The 21764-nt window shown below is 43.2% G+C and overlaps 1 pseudogene; it reads left to right on the top strand.

The window, feature by feature from the left end:
* Positions 1-16692: 16692 nt before the first annotated feature.
* LOC135052172 (5S ribosomal RNA) lies at positions 16693-16810 on the top strand (annotated as a pseudogene).
* Positions 16811-21764: the final 4954 nt, after the last annotated feature.

Below are 21764 nucleotides of genomic sequence, written 5' to 3'. Positions count from 1 at the left end.
ATATGAACATACATTTGGAATATGGATGTTTTGCATAGGTGCAGATAGCAATAGCCAGATTACATGGGGAGATATGAACATACCTGAGGATGAGAAGAAAAAGGAAGATGGTTAAGTTCAGTCCAATGCAGGAACTGTTTTTTTAACTGTTCATTTTCAAGACGCTTAGAGAAGGAACGCTTTGAGTATTGGAACGCACAGCTGACATGCACAGCTGTGCATGGTTGAAGTTACAGATATACTATGGGAAATTGACCCAACTACAGCTGAGGCAAATGTTCCACTAATCAAAGGTGTTACATTACACAGTGATTGACTAAACAAACACCAGCCCAGTGAGCCTTAATTAAATATGCGGCACTGACCAAGCTTTGAAACGCAGGTATTTTACATTACAAACAAAAGCAAAAATCACAAAACTGTCTAACAAATGATTTGAACATACATTTGGAATATGGATGTTTTGCATAGGTGCAGATAGCAATAGCCAGATTACATGGGGAGATATGAACATACATTTGGAATATGGATGTTTTGCATAGGTGCAGATAGCAATAGCCAGATTACATGGGGAGATATGAACATACATTTGGAATATGGATGTTTTGCATAGGTGCAGATAGCAATAGCCAGATTACATGGGGAGATATGAACATACATTTGGAATATGGATGTTTTGCATAGGTGCAGATAGCAATAGCCAGATTACATGGGGAGATATGAACATACATTTGGAATATGGATGTTTTGCATAGGTGCAGATAGCAATAGCCAGATTACATGGGGAGATATGAACATACATTTGGAATATGGATGTTTTGCATAGGTGCAGATAGCAATAGCCAGATTACATGGGGAGATATGAACATACCTGAGGATGAGAAGAAAAAGGAAGATGGTTAAGTTCAGTCCAATGCAGGAACTGTTTTTTTAACTGTTCATTTTCAAGACGCTTAGAGAAGGAACGCTTTGAGTATTGGAACGCACAGCTGACATGCACAGCTGTGCATGGTTGAAGTTACAGATATACTATGGGAAATTGACCCAACTACAGCTGAGGCAAATGTTCCACTAATCAAAGGTGTTACATTACACAGTGATTGACTAAACAAACACCAGCCCAGTGAGCCTTAATTAAATATGCGGCACTGACCAAGCTTTGAAACGCAGGTATTTTACATTACAAACAAAAGCAAAAAATCACAAAACTGTCTAACAAATGATTTGAACATACATTTGGAATATGGATGTTTTGCATAGGTGCAGATAGCAATAGCCAGATTACATGGGGAGATATGAACATACATTTGGAATATGGATGTTTTGCATAGGTGCAGATAGCAATAGCCAGATTACATGGGGAGATATGAACATACATTTGGAATATGGATGTTTTGCATAGGTGCAGATAGCAATAGCCAGATTACATGGGGAGATATGAACATACATTTGGAATATGGATGTTTTGCATAGGTGCAGATAGCAATAGCCAGATTACATGGGGAGATATGAACATACATTTGGAATATGGATGTTTTGCATAGGTGCAGATAGCAATAGCCAGATTACATGGGGAGATATGAACATACATTTGGAATATGGATGTTTTGCATAGGTGCAGATAGCAATAGCCAGATTACATGGGGAGATATGAACATACCTGAGGATGAGAAGAAAAAGGAAGATGGTTAAGTTCAGTCCAATGCAGGAACTGTTTTTTTAACTGTTCATTTTCAAGACGCTTAGAGAAGGAACGCTTTGAGTATTGGAACGCACAGCTGACATGCACAGCTGTGCATGGTTGAAGTTACAGATATACTATGGGAAATTGACCCAACTACAGCTGAGGCAAATGTTCCACTAATCAAAGGTGTTACATTACACAGTGATTGACTAAACAAACACCAGCCCAGTGAGCCTTAATTAAATATGCGGCACTGACCAAGCTTTGAAACGCAGGTATTTTACATTACAAACAAAAGCAAAAATCACAAAACTGTCTAACAAATGATTTGAACATACATTTGGAATATGGATGTTTTGCATAGGTGCAGATAGCAATAGCCAGATTACATGGGGAGATATGAACATACATTTGGAATATGGATGTTTTGCATAGGTGCAGATAGCAATAGCCAGATTACATGGGGAGATATGAACATACATTTGGAATATGGATGTTTTGCATAGGTGCAGATAGCAATAGCCAGATTACATGGGGAGATATGAACATACATTTGGAATATGGATGTTTTGCATAGGTGCAGATAGCAATAGCCAGATTACATGGGGAGATATGAACATACCTGAGGATGAGAAGAAAAAGGAAGATGGTTAAGTTCAGTCCAATGCAGGAACTGTTTTTTTAACTGTTCATTTTCAAGACGCTTAGAGAAGGAACGCTTTGAGTATTGGAACGCACAGCTGACATGCACAGCTTTGCATGGTTGAAGTTACAGATATACTATGGGAAATTGACCCAACTACAGCTGAGGCAAATGTTCCACTAATCAAAGGTGTTACATTACACAGTGATTGACTAAACAAACACCAGCCCAGTGAGCCTTAATTAAATATGCGGCACTGACCAAGCTTTGAAACGCAGGTATTTTACATTACAAACAAAAGCAAAAATCACAAAACTGTCTAACAAATGATTTGAACATACATTTGGAATATGGATGTTTTGCATAGGTGCAGATAGCAATAGCCAGATTACATGGGGAGATATGAACATACATTTGGAATATGGATGTTTTGCATAGGTGCAGATAGCAATAGCCAGATTACATGGGGAGATATGAACATACATTTGGAATATGGATGTTTTGCATAGGTGCAGATAGCAATAGCCAGATTACATGGGGAGATATGAACATACCTGAGGATGAGAAGAAAAAGGAAGATGGTTAAGTTCAGTCCAATGCAGGAACTGTTTTTTTAACTGTTCATTTTCAAGACGCTTAGAGAAGGAACGCTTTGAGTATTGGAACGCACAGCTGACATGCACAGCTGTGCATGGTTGAAGTTACAGATATACTATGGGAAATTGACCCAACTACAGCTGAATCAAATGTTCCACTAATCAAAGGTGTTACATTACACAGTGATTGACTAAACAAACACCAGCCCAGTGAGCCTTAATTAAATATGCGGCACTGACCAAGCTTTGAAACGCAGGTATTTTACATTACAAACAAAAGCAAAAATCACAAAACTGTCTAACAAATGATTTGAACATACATTTGGAATATGGATGTTTTGCATAGGTGCAGATAGCAATAGCCAGATTACATGGGGAGATATGAACATACATTTGGAATATGGATGTTTTGCATAGGTGCAGATAGCAATAGCCAGATTACATGGGGAGATATGAACATACATTTGGAATATGGATGTTTTGCATAGGTGCAGATAGCAATAGCCAGATTACATGGGGAGATATGAACATACATTTGGAATATGGATGTTTTGCATAGGTGCAGATAGCAATAGCCAGATTACATGGGGAGATATGAACATACCTGAGGATGAGAAGAAAAAGGAAGATGGTTAAGTTCAGTCCAATGCAGGAACTGTTTTTTTAACTGTTCATTTTCAAGACGCTTAGAGAAGGAACGCTTTGAGTATTGGAACGCACAGCTGACATGCACAGCTGTGCATGGTTGAAGTTACAGATATACTATGGGAAATTGACCCAACTACAGCTGAGGCAAATGTTCCACTAATCAAAGGTGTTACATTACACAGTGATTGACTAAACAAACACCAGCCCAGTGAGCCTTAATTAAATATGCGGCACTGACCAAGCTTTGAAACGCAGGTATTTTACATTACAAACAAAAGCAAAAATCACAAAACTGTCTAACAAATGATTTGAACATACATTTGGAATATGGATGTTTTGCATAGGTGCAGATAGCAATAGCCAGATTACATGGGGAGATATGAACATACATTTGGAATATGGATGTTTTGCATAGGTGCAGATAGCAATAGCCAGATTACATGGGGAGATATGAACATACATTTGGAATATGGATGTTTTGCATAGGTGCAGATAGCAATAGCCAGATTACATGGGGAGATATGAACATACCTGAGGATGAGAAGAAAAAGGAAGATGGTTAAGTTCAGTCCAATGCAGGAACTGTTTTTTTAACTGTTCATTTTCAAGACGCTTAGAGAAGGAACGCTTTGAGTATTGGAACGCACAGCTGACATGCACAGCTGTGCATGGTTGAAGTTACAGATATACTATGGGAAATTGACCCAACTACAGCTGAGGCAAATGTTCCACTAATCAAAGGTGTTACATTACACAGTGATTGACTAAACAAACACCAGCCCAGTGAGCCTTAATTAAATATGCGGCACTGACCAAGCTTTGAAACGCAGGTATTTTACATTACAAACAAAAGCAAAAATCACAAAACTGTCTAACAAATGATTTGAACATACATTTGGAATATGGATGTTTTGCATAGGTGCAGATAGCAATAGCCAGATTACATGGGGAGATATGAACATACATTTGGAATATGGATGTTTTGCATAGGTGCAGATAGCAATAGCCAGATTACATGGGGAGATATGAACATACATTTGGAATATGGATGTTTTGCATAGGTGCAGATAGCAATAGCCAGATTACATGGGGAGATATGAACATACATTTGGAATATGGATGTTTTGCATAGGTGCAGATAGCAATAGCCAGATTACATGGGGAGATATGAACATACCTGAGGATGAGAAGAAAAAGGAAGATGGTTAAGTTCAGTCCAATGCAGGAACTGTTTTTTTAACTGTTCATTTTCAAGACGCTTAGAGAAGGAACGCTTTGAGTATTGGAACGCACAGCTGACATGCACAGCTGTGCATGGTTGAAGTTACAGATATACTATGGGAAATTGACCCAACTACAGCTGAGGCAAATGTTCCACTAATCAAAGGTGTTACATTACACAGTGATTGACTAAACAAACACCAGCCCAGTGAGCCTTAATTAAATATGCGGCACTGACCAAGCTTTGAAACGCAGGTATTTTACATTACAAACAAAAGCAAAAATCACAAAACTGTCTAACAAATGATTTGAACATACATTTGGAATATGGATGTTTTGCATAGGTGCAGATAGCAATAGCCAGATTACATGGGGAGATATGAACATACATTTGGAATATGGATGTTTTGCATAGGTGCAGATAGCAATAGCCAGATTACATGGGGAGATATGAACATACATTTGGAATATGGATGTTTTGCATAGGTGCAGATAGCAATAGCCAGATTACATGGGGAGATATGAACATACCTGAGGATGAGAAGAAAAAGGAAGATGGTTAAGTTCAGTCCAATGCAGGAACTGTTTTTTTAACTGTTCATTTTCAAGACGCTTAGAGAAGGAACGCTTTGAGTATTGGAACGCACAGCTGACATGCACAGCTGTGCATGGTTGAAGTTACAGATATACTATGGGAAATTGACCCAACTACAGCTGAGGCAAATGTTCCACTAATCAAAGGTGTTACATTACACAGTGATTGACTAAACAAACACCAGCCCAGTGAGCCTTAATTAAATATGCGGCACTGACCAAGCTTTGAAACGCAGGTATTTTACATTACAAACAAAAGCAAAAATCACAAAACTGTCTAACAAATGATTTGAACATACATTTGGAATATGGATGTTTTGCATAGGTGCAGATAGCAATAGCCAGATTACATGGGGAGATATGAACATACATTTGGAATATGGATGTTTTGCATAGGTGCAGATAGCAATAGCCAGATTACATGGGGAGATATGAACATACATTTGGAAAATGGATGTTTTGCATAGGTGCAGATAGCAATAGCCAGATTACATGGGGAGATATGAACATACATTTGGAATATGGATGTTTTGCATAGGTGCAGATAGCAATAGCCAGATTACATGGGGAGATATGAACATACATTTGGAATATGGATGTTTTGCATAGGTGCAGATAGCAATAGCCAGATTACATGGGGAGATATGAACATACATTTGGAATATGGATGTTTTGCATAGGTGCAGATAGCAATAGCCAGATTACATGGGGAGATATGAACATACCTGAGGATGAGAAGAAAAAGGAAGATGGTTAAGTTCAGTCCAATGCAGGAACTGTTTTTTTAACTGTTCATTTTCAAGACGCTTAGAGAAGGAACGCTTTGAGTATTGGAACGCACAGCTGACATGCACAGCTGTGCATGGTTGAAGTTACAGATATACTATGGGAAATTGACCCAACTACAGCTGAGGCAAATGTTCCACTAATCAAAGGTGTTACATTACACAGTGATTGACTAAACAAACACCAGCCCAGTGAGCCTTAATTAAATATGCGGCACTGACCAAGCTTTGAAACGCAGGTATTTTACATTACAAACAAAAGCAAAAATCACAAAACTGTCTAACAAATGATTTGAACATACATTTGGAATATGGATGTTTTGCATAGGTGCAGATAGCAATAGCCAGATTACATGGGGAGATATGAACATACATTTGGAATATGGATGTTTTGCATAGGTGCAGATAGCAATAGCCAGATTACATGGGGAGATATGAACATACCTGAGGATGAGAAGAAAAAGGAAGATGGTTAAGTTCAGTCCAATGCAGGAACTGTTTTTTTAACTGTTCATTTTCAAGACGCTTAGAGAAGGAACGCTTTGAGTATTGGAACGCACAGCTGACATGCACAGCTGTGCATGGTTGAAGTTACAGATATACTATGGGAAATTGACCCAACTACAGCTGAGGCAAATGTTCCACTAATCAAAGGTGTTACATTACACAGTGATTGACTAAACAAACACCAGCCCAGTGAGCCTTAATTAAATATGCGGCACTGGCCAAGCTTTGAAACGCAGGTATTTTACATTACAAACAAAAGCAAAAATCACAAAACTGTCTAACAAATGATTTGAACATACATTTGGAATATGGATGTTTTGCATAGGTGCAGATAGCAATAGCCAGATTACATGGGGAGATATGAACATACATTTGGAATATGGATGTTTTGCATAGGTGCAGATAGCAATAGCCAGATTACATGGGGAGATATGAACATACATTTGGAATATGGATGTTTTGCATAGGTGCAGATAGCAATAGCCAGATTACATGGGGAGATATGAACATACCTGAGGATGAGAAGAAAAAGGAAGATGGTTAAGTTCAGTCCAATGCAGGAACTGTTTTTTTAACTGTTCATTTTCAAGACGCTTAGAGAAGGAACGCTTTGAGTATTGGAACGCACAGCTGACATGCACAGCTGTGCATGGTTGAAGTTACAGATATACTATGGGAAATTGACCCAACTACAGCTGAGGCAAATGTTCCACTAATCAAAGGTGTTACATTACACAGTGATTGACTAAACAAACACCAGCCCAGTGAGCCTTAATTAAATATGCGGCACTGACCAAGCTTTGAAACGCAGGTATTTTACATTACAAACAAAAGCAAAAATCACAAAACTGTCTAACAAATGATTTGAACATACATTTGGAATATGGATGTTTTGCATAGGTGCAGATAGCAATAGCCAGATTACATGGGGAGATATGAACATACATTTGGAATATGGATGTTTTGCATAGGTGCAGATAGCAATAGCCAGATTACATGGGGAGATATGAACATACATTTGGAATATGCATGTTTTGCATAGGTGCAGATAGCAATAGCCAGATTACATGGGGAGATATGAACATACATTTGGAATATGGATGTTTTGCATAGGTGCAGATAGCAATAGCCAGATTACATGGGGAGATATGAACATACATTTGGAATATGGATGTTTTGCATAGGTGCAGATAGCAATAGCCAGATTACATGGGGAGATATGAACATACATTTGGAATATGGATGTTTTGCATAGGTGCAGATAGCAATAGCCAGATTACATGGGGAGATATGAACATACCTGAGGATGAGAAGAAAAAGGAAGATGGTTAAGTTCAGTCCAATGCAGGAACTGTTTTTTTAACTGTTCATTTTCAAGACGCTTAGAGAAGGAACGCTTTGAGTATTGGAACGCACAGCTGACATGCACAGCTGTGCATGGTTGAAGTTACAGATATACTATGGGAAATTGACCCAACTACAGCTGAGGCAAATGTTCCACTAATCAAAGGTGTTACATTACACAGTGATTGACTAAACAAACACCAGCCCAGTGAGCCTTAATTAAATATGCGGCACTGACCAAGCTTTGAAACGCAGGTATTTTACATTACAAACAAAAGCAAAAATCACAAAACTGTCTAACAAATGATTTGAACATACATTTGGAATATGGATGTTTTGCATAGGTGCAGATAGCAATAGCCAGATTACATGGGGAGATATGAACATACATTTGGAATATGGATGTTTTGCATAGGTGCAGATAGCAATAGCCAGATTACATGGGGAGATATGAACATACATTTGGAATATGGATGTTTTGCATAGGTGCAGATAGCAATAGCCAGATTACATGGGGAGATATGAACATACATTTGGAATATGGATGTTTTGCATAGGTGCAGATAGCAATAGCCAGATTACATGGGGAGATATGAACATACATTTGGAATATGGATGTTTTGCATAGGTGCAGATAGCAATAGCCAGATTACATGGGGAGATATGAACATACCTGAGGATGAGAAGAAAAAGGAAGATGGTTAAGTTCAGTCCAATGCAGGAACTGTTTTTTTAACTGTTCATTTTCAAGACGCTTAGAGAAGGAACGCTTTGAGTATTGGAACGCACAGCTGACATGCACAGCTGTGCATGGTTGAAGTTACAGATATACTATGGGAAATTGACCCAACTACAGCTGAGGCAAATGTTCCACTAATCAAAGGTGTTACATTACACAGTGATTGACTAAACAAACACCAGCCCAGTGAGCCTTAATTAAATATGCGGCACTGACCAAGCTTTGAAACGCAGGTATTTTACATTACAAACCAAAGCAAAAATCACAAAACTGTCTAACAAATGATTTGAACATACATTTGGAATATGGATGTTTTGCATAGGTGCAGATAGCAATAGCCAGATTACATGGGGAGATATGAACATACATTTGGAATATGGATGTTTTGCATAGGTGCAGATAGCAATAGCCAGATTACATGGGGAGATATGAACATACATTTGGAAAATGGATGTTTTGCATAGGTGCAGATAGCAATAGCCAGATTACATGGGGAGATATGAACATACATTTGGAATATGGATGTTTTGCATAGGTGCAGATAGCAATAGCCAGATTACATGGGGAGATATGAACATACATTTGGAATATGGATGTTTTGCATAGGTGCAGATAGCAATAGCCAGATTACATGGGGAGATATGAACATACCTGAGGATGAGAAGAAAAAGGAAGATGGTTAAGTTCAGTCCAATGCAGGAACTGTTTTTTTAACTGTTCATTTTCAAGACGCTTAGAGAAGGAACGCTTTGAGTATTGGAACGCACAGCTGACATGCACAGCTGTGCATGGCTGAAGTTACAGATATACTGATGGTGTGATCCTGCTGTGATATAGGTGAGGTATAAAGGAAAAAGGGGGGAGATATAGAAAAAGTATCAGAAAGAAAAAGAGGGAGGAAAAAGGGGATCAGGTTTTGTTGCTCACCACTTCTGACTTTTAATCATCTGCCTGGGCATCGAATGAAAAAATGAGAGGGTGGTGAGAGACAACACTGATACTGAAGAAAGATAGGGAAACACTTCTACTGTCCTGTTTTATAACATGATGGTGCTCTGTTTACATATTGCCTTGCAGAGCCACCCAAATTGTTTAAACAGAATGAGAGGGTGTTCCAGAAATTTCATATGATTTGAAAAAGTGTTGCTTTATAGGAAAAATAAGAATTTACTTACCGATAATTCTATTTCTCGTAGTCCGTAGTGGATGCTGGGGACTCCGTAAGGACCATGGGGAATAGCGGCTCCGCAGGAGACTGGGCACAAAAGTAAAGCTTTAGAACTACCTGGTGTGCACTGGCTCCTCCCCCTATGACCCTCCTCCAAGCCTCAGTTAGGATACTGTGCCCGGACGAGCGTACACAATAAGGAAGGATTTTGAATCCCGGGTAAGACTCATACCAGCCACACCAATCACACCATATAACTTGTGATCTAAACCCAGTTAACAGCATGATAACAGAGGAGCCTCTAGAAAAGATGGCTCACTACAGCAATAACCCGATTTTTTTGGTAACAATAACTATGTACCAGTATTGCAGACAATCCGCACTTGGGATGGGCGCCCAGCATCCACTACGGACTACGAGAAATAGAATTATCGGTAAGTAAATTCTTATTTTCTCTAACGTCCTAAGTGGATGCTGGGGACTCCGTAAGGACCATGGGGTTTATACCAAAGCTCCCAAACGGGCGGGAGAGTGCGGATGACTCTGCAGCACCAAATGAGAGAACTCCAGGTCCTCCTCAGCCAGGGTATCAAATTTGTAGAATTTTACAAACGTATTTGCTCCTGACCAAGTAGCTGCTCGGCAAAGTTGTAAAGCCGAGACCCCTCGGGCAGCCGCCCAAGATAAGCCCACCTTCCTTGTGGAATGGGCTTTTACAGATTTTGGCTGTGGCAGGCCTGCCACAGAATGTGCAAGCTGAATTGTACTACAAATCCAACGAGCAATAGTCTGCTTAGAAGCAGGAGCACCCAGCTTGTTGGGCGCATACAGAATAAACAACGAGTCAGATTTTCTGACTCCAGCCGTCCTGGAAACCTATATTTCCAGGGCTCTGACAACGTCTAGCAACTTGGAGTCCTCCAAGTCCCTAGTAGCCGCAGGCACCACAATAGGTTGATTCAGGTGAAACGCTGAAAACCACCTTAGGGAGAAACTGAGGACAAGTCCTCAATTCCGCCCTGTCCGAATGGAAAATCAGATGAGGGCTTTTACAGGATAAAGCCGCCAATTTTGACACGCACCTGGCCCAGGCCAGGGCCAACAGCATGACCACTTTCCATGTGAGATATTTTAACTCCACATATTTAAGTGGTTCAAACCAATGTGACTTTTGGAACCCAAAAACTACATTTAGATCCCAAGGTGCCACTGGAGGCACAAAAGGAGGCTGTATATACAGTACCCCTTTCACAACGTCTGAACTTCAGGGACTGAAGCTAGTTCTTTTTGGAAGAAAATTGACAGGGCCGAAATTTGAACCTTAATGGACCCCCATTTCAGGCCCATAGACACTCCTGTTTGCAGGAAATGTAGGAATCGACCTAGTTGAAAATTCCTCCGTCGGGGCCTTACTGGCCTCGCACCACGCAACATATTTTCGCCAAATGCGGTGGTAATGTTTTGCGGTTATATCTTTCCTGGCTTTGATCAGGATAGGAATGACTTCATCCGGAATGCCTTTCTCCTTCAGGATCCGGCATTCAACCGCCATGCCGTCAAACGCAGCCGCGGTAAGTCTTGGAACAGACAGGGTCCTTGCTGGAGCAGGTCCCTTCTTAGAGGCAGAGGCCACGGATCTTTCGTGAGCATCTCTTGAAGTTCCGGTTACCAAGTCCATCTTGGCCAATTCGGAACCACGAATATAGTGCTTACTCCTCTCCATCTTATAATTCTCAGTACCTTGGGTATGAGAGGCAGAGGAGGGAACACATACACTGACCGGTACACCCACTGTGTTACCAGAGCGTCTACAGCTATTGCCTGAGGGTCCCTTGACCTGGCGCAATACTTGTCGAGTTTTATAAACATGTGGAAGACTTCTGGGTGAAGTCCCCACTCTCCCGGGTGGAGGTCGTATCTGCTGAGGAAGTCTGCTTCCCAGATGTCCACTCCCGGAATGAATATTGCTGACAGTGCTATCACATGATTTTTCGCCCAGCGAAGAATCCTTGCAGCTTCTGCCATTGCCCTCCTGCTTCTTGTGTCACCCTGTCTGTTTACGTGGGTGACTGCCGTGATGTTGTCCGAATGGATCAACTCCGGGTGACCTTGAAGCAGAGGTCTTGCTGAGCTTAGAGCATTGTAAATGGCCCTTAGCTTCAGGATATTTATGTGAAGTGATGTCTCCAGGCTTGATCATAAGCTCTGGAAATTCCTTCCCTGTGTGACTGCTCCCCAGCCTCGCAGGCTGGCATCCGTGGTCACCAGGACCCAGTCCTGAATGTGCGGCCCTCTAGAAGATGAGCACTCTGCAACCACCACAGGAGAGACACCCTTGTGCTTGGTGCCAGGGTTATCCGCTGATGCATTTGAAGATGCGACCCGGACCATTTGTCTAGCTGGTCCCACTGGAAAGTTCTTGCGTGGAATCTGCCGAATGGGATTGCTTCATAGGAAGCCACCATTTTTCCCAGAACCATTTCATTGATGTACTGAGACTTGGCTCGGTTATAGGAGGTTCCCGACTAGCTCGGATAACTCCCTGACTTTCTCCTCCGGGAGAAACACCTTTTTCTGGACTGTGTCCAGGATCATCCCTAGGAACAGATGACGAGTCGTCGGAATCAGCTGCGATTTTGGAATATTGAGAATCCAATCGTGCTGCCGCAACACTACCTGAGATAGTGCTACACCGACCTCCAAGTGTTCCCTGGATCTTACCCTTATCAGGGAATCGTCCAAGTAAGGGATAACTAAAATTCCCTTCCTTCGAAGGAGTATCATTTCGGCCATTACCTTGGTAAAGACCCGGGGTGCCGTGGACCATCCATACGGCAGCGTCTGAAACTGATAGTGACAGTTCTGTACCATAAACCTGAGGTACCCTTGGTGAGAAGGGTAAATTGGGACATGAAGGTAAGCATCCTTGATGTCCCGAGACATCATGTAGTCCCCTTCTTCCAGGTTCGCAATCACTGCTCTGAGTGACTCAATCTTGAATTTGAACCTCCGTATGTAAGTGTTCAAGATTTTAGATTTAGAATCGGTCTCACCGAGCCGTCTGGCTTCGGTACCACAACCGTGTGGAATAATACCCCGTTCCCTGTTGCAGGAGGGGTATCTTGATTATCACCTGCTGGGAATACAGCTTGTGAATGGCTTCCAAAACTGCCTCCCTGTCAGAAGGAGACATCGGTAAAGCCGACTTTAGGAAACGGCGAGGGGGAGACGTCTCGAATTCCAATTTGTACCCCTGAGATATCACCTGAAGGATCCAGGGGTCTACTTGCGAGTGAGCCCACTGCGCGCTGAAATTCATTGAGACGGGCCCCCACCGTGCCTGGTTCTGCTTGTAAAGCCCCAGCGTCATACTGAGGGCTTGGCAGAGGCGGGAGAGGGCTTCTGTTCCTGGGAACTGGCTGATTTCTGCAGCCTTTTTCCTCTCCCTCTGTCACGGGGCAGAAATGAGGAACCTTTCGCCCGCTTGCCCACGAAAAGACTGCGCCTGATAATACGGCGTCTTCTTATGTTGAGAGGCGACCTGGGGTACAAACGTGGATTTCCCAGCTGTTGCCGTGGCCACCAGGTCTGAAAGACCGACCCCAAATAACTCCTCCCCTTAATAAGGCAATACTTCCAAATGCCGTTTGGAATCCGCATCACCTGACCATTGTCGTGTCCATAACCCTCTACTGGCAGAAATGGACAACGCACTTAGACTTGATGCCAGTCGGCAAATATTCCGCTGTGCATCACGCATATATAGAAATGCATCTATTAAATGCTCTATAGGCAATGATATATCAATATTTTCAGTCAGGGAATCCGACCACGCCAACCCAGCACTGCACATCCAGGCTGAGGCGATTGCTGGTCGCAGTATAACACCAGTATGTGTGTAAATACATTTTAGGATACCCTCCTGCTTTCTATCAGCAGGAACCTTAAGGGCGGCCATCTCAGGAGAGGGTAGAGCCCTTATTCTTACAAGCGTGTGAGCGCTTTATCCACCCTAGGGGGTGTTTCCCAACGCACCCTAACCTCTGGCGGGAAAGGATATAATGCCAATAACATTTTAGAAATTATCAGTTGTTATCAGGGGAAACCCACGCTTCATCACACACCTCATTTAATTTCTCAGATTCAGGAAAACTACAGGTAGTTTTTCCTCACCGAACATAATACCCCTTTTTGGTGGTACTCGTATTATCAGAAATGTGTAAAACATTTTTCATTGCCTCAATCATGTAACGTGTGGCCCTACTGGAAGTCACATTTGTCTCTTCACCGTCGACACTGGAGTCAGTATCCGTGTCGGCGTCTATATCTGCCATCTGAGGTAACGGGCGTTTTAGAGCCCCTGACGGCCTATGAGACGTCTGGACAGGCACAAGCTGAGTAGCCGGCTGTCTCATGTCAACCACTGTCTTTTATACAGAGCTGACACTGTCACGTAATTCCTTCCAACAGTTCATCCACTCAGGTGTCGACCCCCTAGGGGGTGACATCACTATTACAGGCAATCTGCTCCGTCTCCTCATCATTTTTCTCCTCATACATGTCGACACAAACGTACCGACATACAGCACACACACAGGGAATGCTCTGATAGAGGACAGGACCCCACTAGCCCTTTGGGGAGACAGAGGGAGAGTTTGCCAGCACACACCAGAGCGCTATATATATATACAGGGATAACCTTATATAAGTGTTTTTCCCCTTATAGCTGCTGTATCTTTTAATACTGCGCGTAATTAGTGCCCCCCTCTCTTTTTTTAACCCTTTCTGTAGTGTAGTGACTGCAGGGGAGAGCCAGGGAGCTTCCCTCCAACGGAGCTGTGAGGGAAAATGGCGCCAGTGTGCTAAGGAGATAGGCTCCGCCCCCTTATCGGCGGCCTTATCTCCCGTTTTTCTATGTATTCTGGCAGGGGTTAAATTCATCCATATAGCCCAGGAGCTATATGTGATGCATTTTTTGCCATCCAAGGTGTTTTTATTGCGTCTCAGGGCGCCCCCCCCCCCAGCGCCCTGCACCCTCAGTGACCGGAGTGTGAAGTGTGCTGAGAGCAATGGCGCACAGCTGCAGTGCTGTGCGCTACCTTGTTGAAGACAGGACGTCTTCTGCCGCCGATTTTCCGGACCTCTTCTGTCTTCTGGCTCTGTAAGGGGGCCGGCGGCGCGGCTCTGGGACCCATCCATGGCTGGGCCTGTGATCGTCCCTCTGGAGCTAATGTCCAGTAGCCTAAGAAGCCCAATCCACTCTGCACGCAGGTGAGTTCGCTTCTTCTCCCCTTAGTCCCTCGATGCAGTGAGCCTGTTGCCAGCAGGTCTCACTGAAAATAAAAAACCTAAAACTAAACTTTTCACTAAGCAGCTCAGGAGAGCCACCTAGTGTGCACCCTTCTCGTTCGGGCAAAAAAATCTAACTGGGGCTTGGAGGAGGGTCATAGGGGGAGGAGCCAGTGCACACCAGGTAGTTCTAAAGCTTTACTTTTGTGCCCAGTCTCCTGCGGAGCCGCTATTCCCCATGGTCCTTACGGAGTCCCCAGCATCCACTTAGGACGTTCAGGAGCGGCATCCAGCGACCTGTGGGGGTATTCTACTCCTCCACTGAATAGTAGGTCTCTGGGCATTCCTGACTTTACATCGGACTCAGTTTTCCCTGGTAATCTGTTTTTTGTTTCATTCATTGACAGCTTCATTAACCACTTGTGGGATCACATGTATATATATATTTTTTTGATACATCCTTTTTGATAAATTTATCAGTAATAGGGAGATATACACATCTCTTACATTAACCAGGGAAATATGTTTAATAATGGGAATATACTACATTTTTCAACAAGCCGCATCATTGTCCAGGATATACTATTAATTTGTTAATACCTACCAATTACCAATTTTATGGTTCTTAATAGGGGATTTTTGGATACACTGCGAATTTGAAATAGGTTGCGGACTGTTTTGAGCAGTTGTGGATTGCACGTGATTTATCAGAGATTATTATCTAATTATTTTGGATCAAACACGTGATTCACCACAGATTATTACCTGAGTATTTTCCTATAAAGCAACACTTTTTCAAATCATATGAAATTTCTGGAACACCCTCTCATTCTGTTTAAACAATTTGGGTGGCTCTGCAAGGCAATATGTAAACAGAGCACCATCATATTATAAAACAGGACAGTAGAAGTGTTTCCCTATCTTTCTTCGGTATCAGTGTTGTCTCTCACCACCCTCTCATTTTTTCATTCGATGCCCAGGCAGATGATTAAAAAGCAGAAGTGGTGAGAAACAAAACCTGATCCCCCTTTTCCTCCCTCTTTTTCTTTCTGATACTTTTTCTATATCTCTCCCCTTTTTCCTTTATACCTCACCTATATCACAGCAGGGTCACACCATCATTCCTTCAGGACTTCTACAAAGCTGGGGAGCCCCATCACACACCTCCAGATTATAGCCCCCTACTGTCTTGGTTTCTATAGGACTTCCAGCAATTATTAGATGTGATTTATCCACCCAAGGTCTACAACACGAAAGAGGCCTCACTTCATCAGATTTTTTGAAGCCAAGACCAAGTGGGCCATTTCAGTACCAGGTCTGGGAGACCATCAGAGAATACCAGGCATCTCTGGTTTCTTGATTTGGGAGCAATCAATAATCCTACAAGAAACTTTGGATTTCTACAAGAAACTTTTGGGATTTCTCTCAGAGTCCACAACACAAGGTCCCTGGTGTCATCAGGTGTGATATATCTACCTGCGGTCAAACCATACAGAGTATGCCCAAACTCGTCTGATCTTGGAAGCCAAGCACTGTGGGCCAGGTCAGTACCTGGTTGGGAGACCACCAGGGAATACCGGGTACTGCAGGTATTTTTATTCGAACCAAGGACACAGGACCTAGAACCACTCATAATTTCATATCCATATTTTTGTGTAATTTATATCCATTCAGGGATTAGGGTGGAGCCCGGTACATGTCATACTGTAGATTTTTCTTCTTCCTGGTATATCCCTATTATAGGTTATACTGTCACAATTTCAGGAAGAAGACATTATACATACATATAAAATATATATAATTTTCAATATTGGAGACACATACATATTTTCGTTCACAGAGCCATTAAGCCAAACTTAAATTACATCATGTGATGTTTACCTGGAATGATAATGTTATCTTTAATTGTTAGTATTTCTTCTTTTTTTCTTTTTGCCTCATAGCATTTATTTTAAGAGGGTTGCAAATAAAAGTTATATTTTAAACAGAACACATTACATAATTTTCAATAAAAGTGTGCCCCAGAAGAGACACATAGTCTTTCTCTTTTTTCTCCTTGGCTCCGGTACTATATGGGAACCATTCTTTACAAATAGTTTACTGAACTATTTCTGGGAGCACCACCAACCCAGTGCCTAATACCAATTATTTGTTTTATATACTTGGCCAGATGTTGGTTTATACTAGAGCTATAGCTTTAATGATATTATCTTAAACATTAAACATTTAGATAGAGTGATCCTGTGCAGACTCTACCAACCTTCTTTCGGTGTACTTTGTATACTCAGTTTGATCTCAGTTTTCTTGAGTCTGACACGGATCCATTGTGATCATAAATCCCCTTCTTTCTTTTTTACTCTCTGCAACTCCCTTGCTTAATATGACCAGCTTCAGTCTCAAAAATGAACTTAGCACTAGACGTAGAACGGAAGATTTAGAAAATATTTTTCCTACTGACATTAATTCTGACACTGTAGATCAGAACTGGGAGGAAGATTGTCAAAAACTTAAATACTTATTACAACGCCAAACCAGAGTCAATTGGGATCTAATGAGCCTGGAAAATTACCACAAACAGAAATTAGTACCAAGAGGTCTTAGACCAAAACTCTTCCCTTCATATGAATTATTTACAGACAATTTGAAACAGGAGTGGGAAACAACATTGTTGAAATGTTCACAAGATTTGATTTGTATCCTAATTAAACATAATAATTTTGTCCTAGACGACTGCTCAAAAGAAATTGATAAATTAGGCAAGAATTTGGAACAGAACAAAACTCCAAGTTCCAGAGTAAATTTGAGAACATCAAGAAAGACTTGCAGGTCTATGAGCAGACCATAAAAGATCGTAAAAAGAGCAAGTTTTCAAGGGACAAAAGGGATTTCATTAACAACAGGGTCTTTTATTGGACCAGACCCACCAGGAAAGGGTGTTTTTCAGGATATCCTCATACTCCATCATCTTCGGAAACGGAACTCTCAAGTATAGACGAATACGATAACCAGGTGCGGGACTCCAGGATTAACATGACCTTCAGACGAGAAAACAGTACAGTATCCGGTTTTTTAGAACAAACCCGAGGTGCACAGGATTTCAACACAAAAAGAAAAGAAAATAAGATTTTACTCACCGGTAAATCTATTTCTCGTAGTCCGTAGTGGATGCTGGGACTCCGTAAGGACCATGGGGAATAGCGGCTCCGCAGGAGACTGGGCACAACTAAAGAAAGCTTTAGGACTACCTGGTGTGCACTGGCTCCTCCCTCTATGACCCTCCTCCAGACCTCAGTTAGGATACTGTGCCCGGAAGAGCTGACACAATAAGGAAGGATTTTGAATCCCGGGTAAGACTCATACCAGCCACACCAATCACACCGTATAACTCGTGATACTATACCCAGTTAACAGTATGAAATATAACTGAGCCTCTCAACGGATGGCTCAACAATAACCCTTTAGTTAACCATAACTATATACAAGTATTGCAGACAATCCGCACTTGGGATGGGCGCCCAGCATCCACTACGGACTACGAGAAATAGATTTACCGGTGAGTAAAATCTTATTTTCTCTGACGTCCTAAGTGGATGCTGGGACTCCGTAAGGACCATGGGGATTATACCAAAGCTCCCAAACGGGCGGGAGAGTGCGGATGACTCTGCAGCACTGAATGAGCAAACTCTAGGTCCTCCTCAGCCAGGGTATCAAACTTGTAAAATTTAGCAAATGTGTTTGACCCCGACCAAGTAGCTGCTCGGCAAAGTTGTAAAGCCGAGACCCCTCGGGCAGCCGCCCAAGAAGAGCCCACCTTCCTCGTGGAATGGGCTTTCACTGATCTAGGATGCGGCAGTCCAGCCGCAGAATGTGCAAGCTGAATCGTACTACAAATCCAGCGAGCAATAGTCTGCTTTGAAGCAGGAGCACCCAGCTTGTTGGGTGCATACAGGATAAATAGCGAGTCAGTTTTCCTGACACTAGCTGCCCTGGAAACATAAATTTTCAGGGTCCTGACTACGTCCAACAACTTGGAATCCTCCAAGTCTTTAGTAGCCGCAGGCACTACAATAGGTTGGTTCAAATGAAAAGCTGATACCACCTTCGGGATAAACTGGGGACGAGTCCTCAATTCTGCCCTATCCATATGGAAAATCAGATAAGGGCTTTTATATGACAAAGCCGCCAATTCTGACACACGCCTGGCCGAAGCCAAGGCCAACAGCATGACCACTTTCCACGTGAGATATTTCAAATCCACAGTTTTTAGTGGCTCAAACCAATGTGACTTTAGGAAATCCAACACCACGTTGTGATCCCAAGGTGCCACTGGAGGCACAAAAGGGGGCTGAATATGCAGCACTCCCTTAACAAATGTCTGAACATCAGGCAGTGAAGCCAGTTCTTTCTGGAAGAAAATCGACAGAGCCGAAATCTGGACCTTAATGGAACCCAATTTTAGGCCCATAGTCACCCCTGACTGTAGGAAGTGCAGAAAACGGCCCAACTGAAATTCCTCCGTTGGGCCTTCCTGGCCTCACACCACGCAACATATTTTCGCCATATGCGATGATAATGGTTTGCGGTCACTTCTTTCCTAGCTTTAATCAGCGTAGGGATGACTTCCTCCGGAATGCCCTTTTCCTTCAGGATCCGGCGTTCAACCGCCATGCCGTCAAACGCAGCCGCAGTAAGTCTTGGAACAGACAGGGCCCCTGCTGCAGCAGGTCCTGTCTGAGCGGCAGAGGCCATGGGTCCTCTGAGATCATTTTTTTTTAAAGTTCTGGGTACCAAGCTCTTCTTGGCCAATCCGGAACCACGAGAATAGTTCTTACTCCTCTCCTTCTTATTATTCTCAGTACCTCGGGTATGAGAGGCAGAGGAGGGAACACATACACCGACTGGTACCCCCACTGTGTTACCAGAGCGTCCACAGCTATCGCCTGAGGGTCCCTTGACCTGGCGCAATATCTTTTTAGCTTTTTGTTGAGGCGGGACGCCATCATGTCCACCTGTGGCCTTTCCCAATGGTGTACAATCATTTGGAAGACTTCTGGATGAAGTCCCCCCTCTCCCGGGTGGAGGTCGTGCCTGCTGAGAAAGTCTGCTTCCCAGTTGTCCACTCCGGGAATGAACACTGCTGACAGTGCTAACACATGATTTTCCGCCCATCGGAAAATCCTTGTGGCTTCTGCCATCGCCATCCTGCTTCTTGTGCTGCCCTGTTGGTTTACATGGGCGACCGCCGTGATGTTGTCTGACTGGATCAGCACCAGCTGGTGTTGAAGCAGGGGTCTAGCCTGACTTAGGGCATTGTGAATGGCCCTTAGTTCCAGAATATTTATGTGTAGGGAAGTCTCCTGACTCGACCATAGTCCTTGGAAGTTTCTTCCCTGTGTGACTGCCTCCCAGCCTTGAAGGCTGGCATCCGTGGTCACCAGGACCCAGTCTCTAGAAGATGAGCACTCTGCAGCCACCACAACAGCGACACCCTGGCCCTTGGAGACAGGGTTATCAGCCGATGCATCTGAAGATGCGACCCGGACCACTTGTCCAACAGATCCCACTGGAAGATCCTTGCATGGAACCTGCCGAATGGAATTTCTTCGTAAGAAGCTACCATCTTCCCCAGGACTCGCGTGCATTGATGCACCGACACCTGTATTTGTTTTAGGAGGTCTCTGACTAGAGATGACAACTCCTTGGCCTTCTCCGGGAGAAACACTTTTTCCTGTTCTGTGTCCAGAACCATACCCAGGAACAGTAGACGCGTCGTAGGAACCAGCTGCGACTTTGGAATATTCAGAATCCAGCCGTGCTGTTGTAGCACTTCATGAGATAGTGCTACTCCGACCAACAACTGCTCCCTGGACCTCGCCTTTATAAGGAGATCGTCCAAGTACGGGATAATTATAACTCCCTTTTTCGAAGGAGTATCATCATTTCGGCCATTACTTTGGTAAATACCCTCGGTGCCGGGGACAGACCAACGGCAACGTCTGGAATTGGTAATGACAGTCCTGTACCACAATTTTGAGGTACTCCTGGTGAGGAGGGTAAATGGGGACATGCAGGTAAGCATCCTTGATGTCCAGTGATACCATGTAATCCCCTTCGTCCAGGCTTGCAATAACCGCCCTGAGCGATTCCATTTTGAACTTGAACCTTCGTATATAAGTGTTCAAGGATTTCAATTTTAGAATGGGTCTCACCGAACCGTCTGGTTTCGGTACCACAACCATTGTGGAATAGTAAACCCGGCCTTGTTGAAGGAGGGGTACCTTGATTATCACCTGCTGGAGTACAGCTTGTGAATTGCCGCCAGTGCTACCTCCCCTCGAGGGCAGCAGGCAAGGCTGATTTGAGGTAACGGCGAGGGGGAGTCGCCTCGAACTCCAGCTTGTATCCCAGTGATACTACTTGCAGAACCCAGGGATCCACCTGTGAGCAAGCCCACTGGTCGCTGAAGTTCCCGAGACGCGCCCCCACTGCACCTGGCTCCACCTGTGGAGCCCCAGCGTCATGTGGTGGACTCAGAGGAAGCGGGGG

The sequence above is a fragment of the Pseudophryne corroboree genome, chromosome 2, assembly GCF_028390025.1.
Source record: "Pseudophryne corroboree isolate aPseCor3 chromosome 2, aPseCor3.hap2, whole genome shotgun sequence".
Taxonomy (NCBI): domain Eukaryota; kingdom Metazoa; phylum Chordata; class Amphibia; order Anura; family Myobatrachidae; genus Pseudophryne; species Pseudophryne corroboree.
Note: the sequence above shows the minus strand (reverse complement) of the source record. Positions and strands in the feature narration are given on the sequence as shown.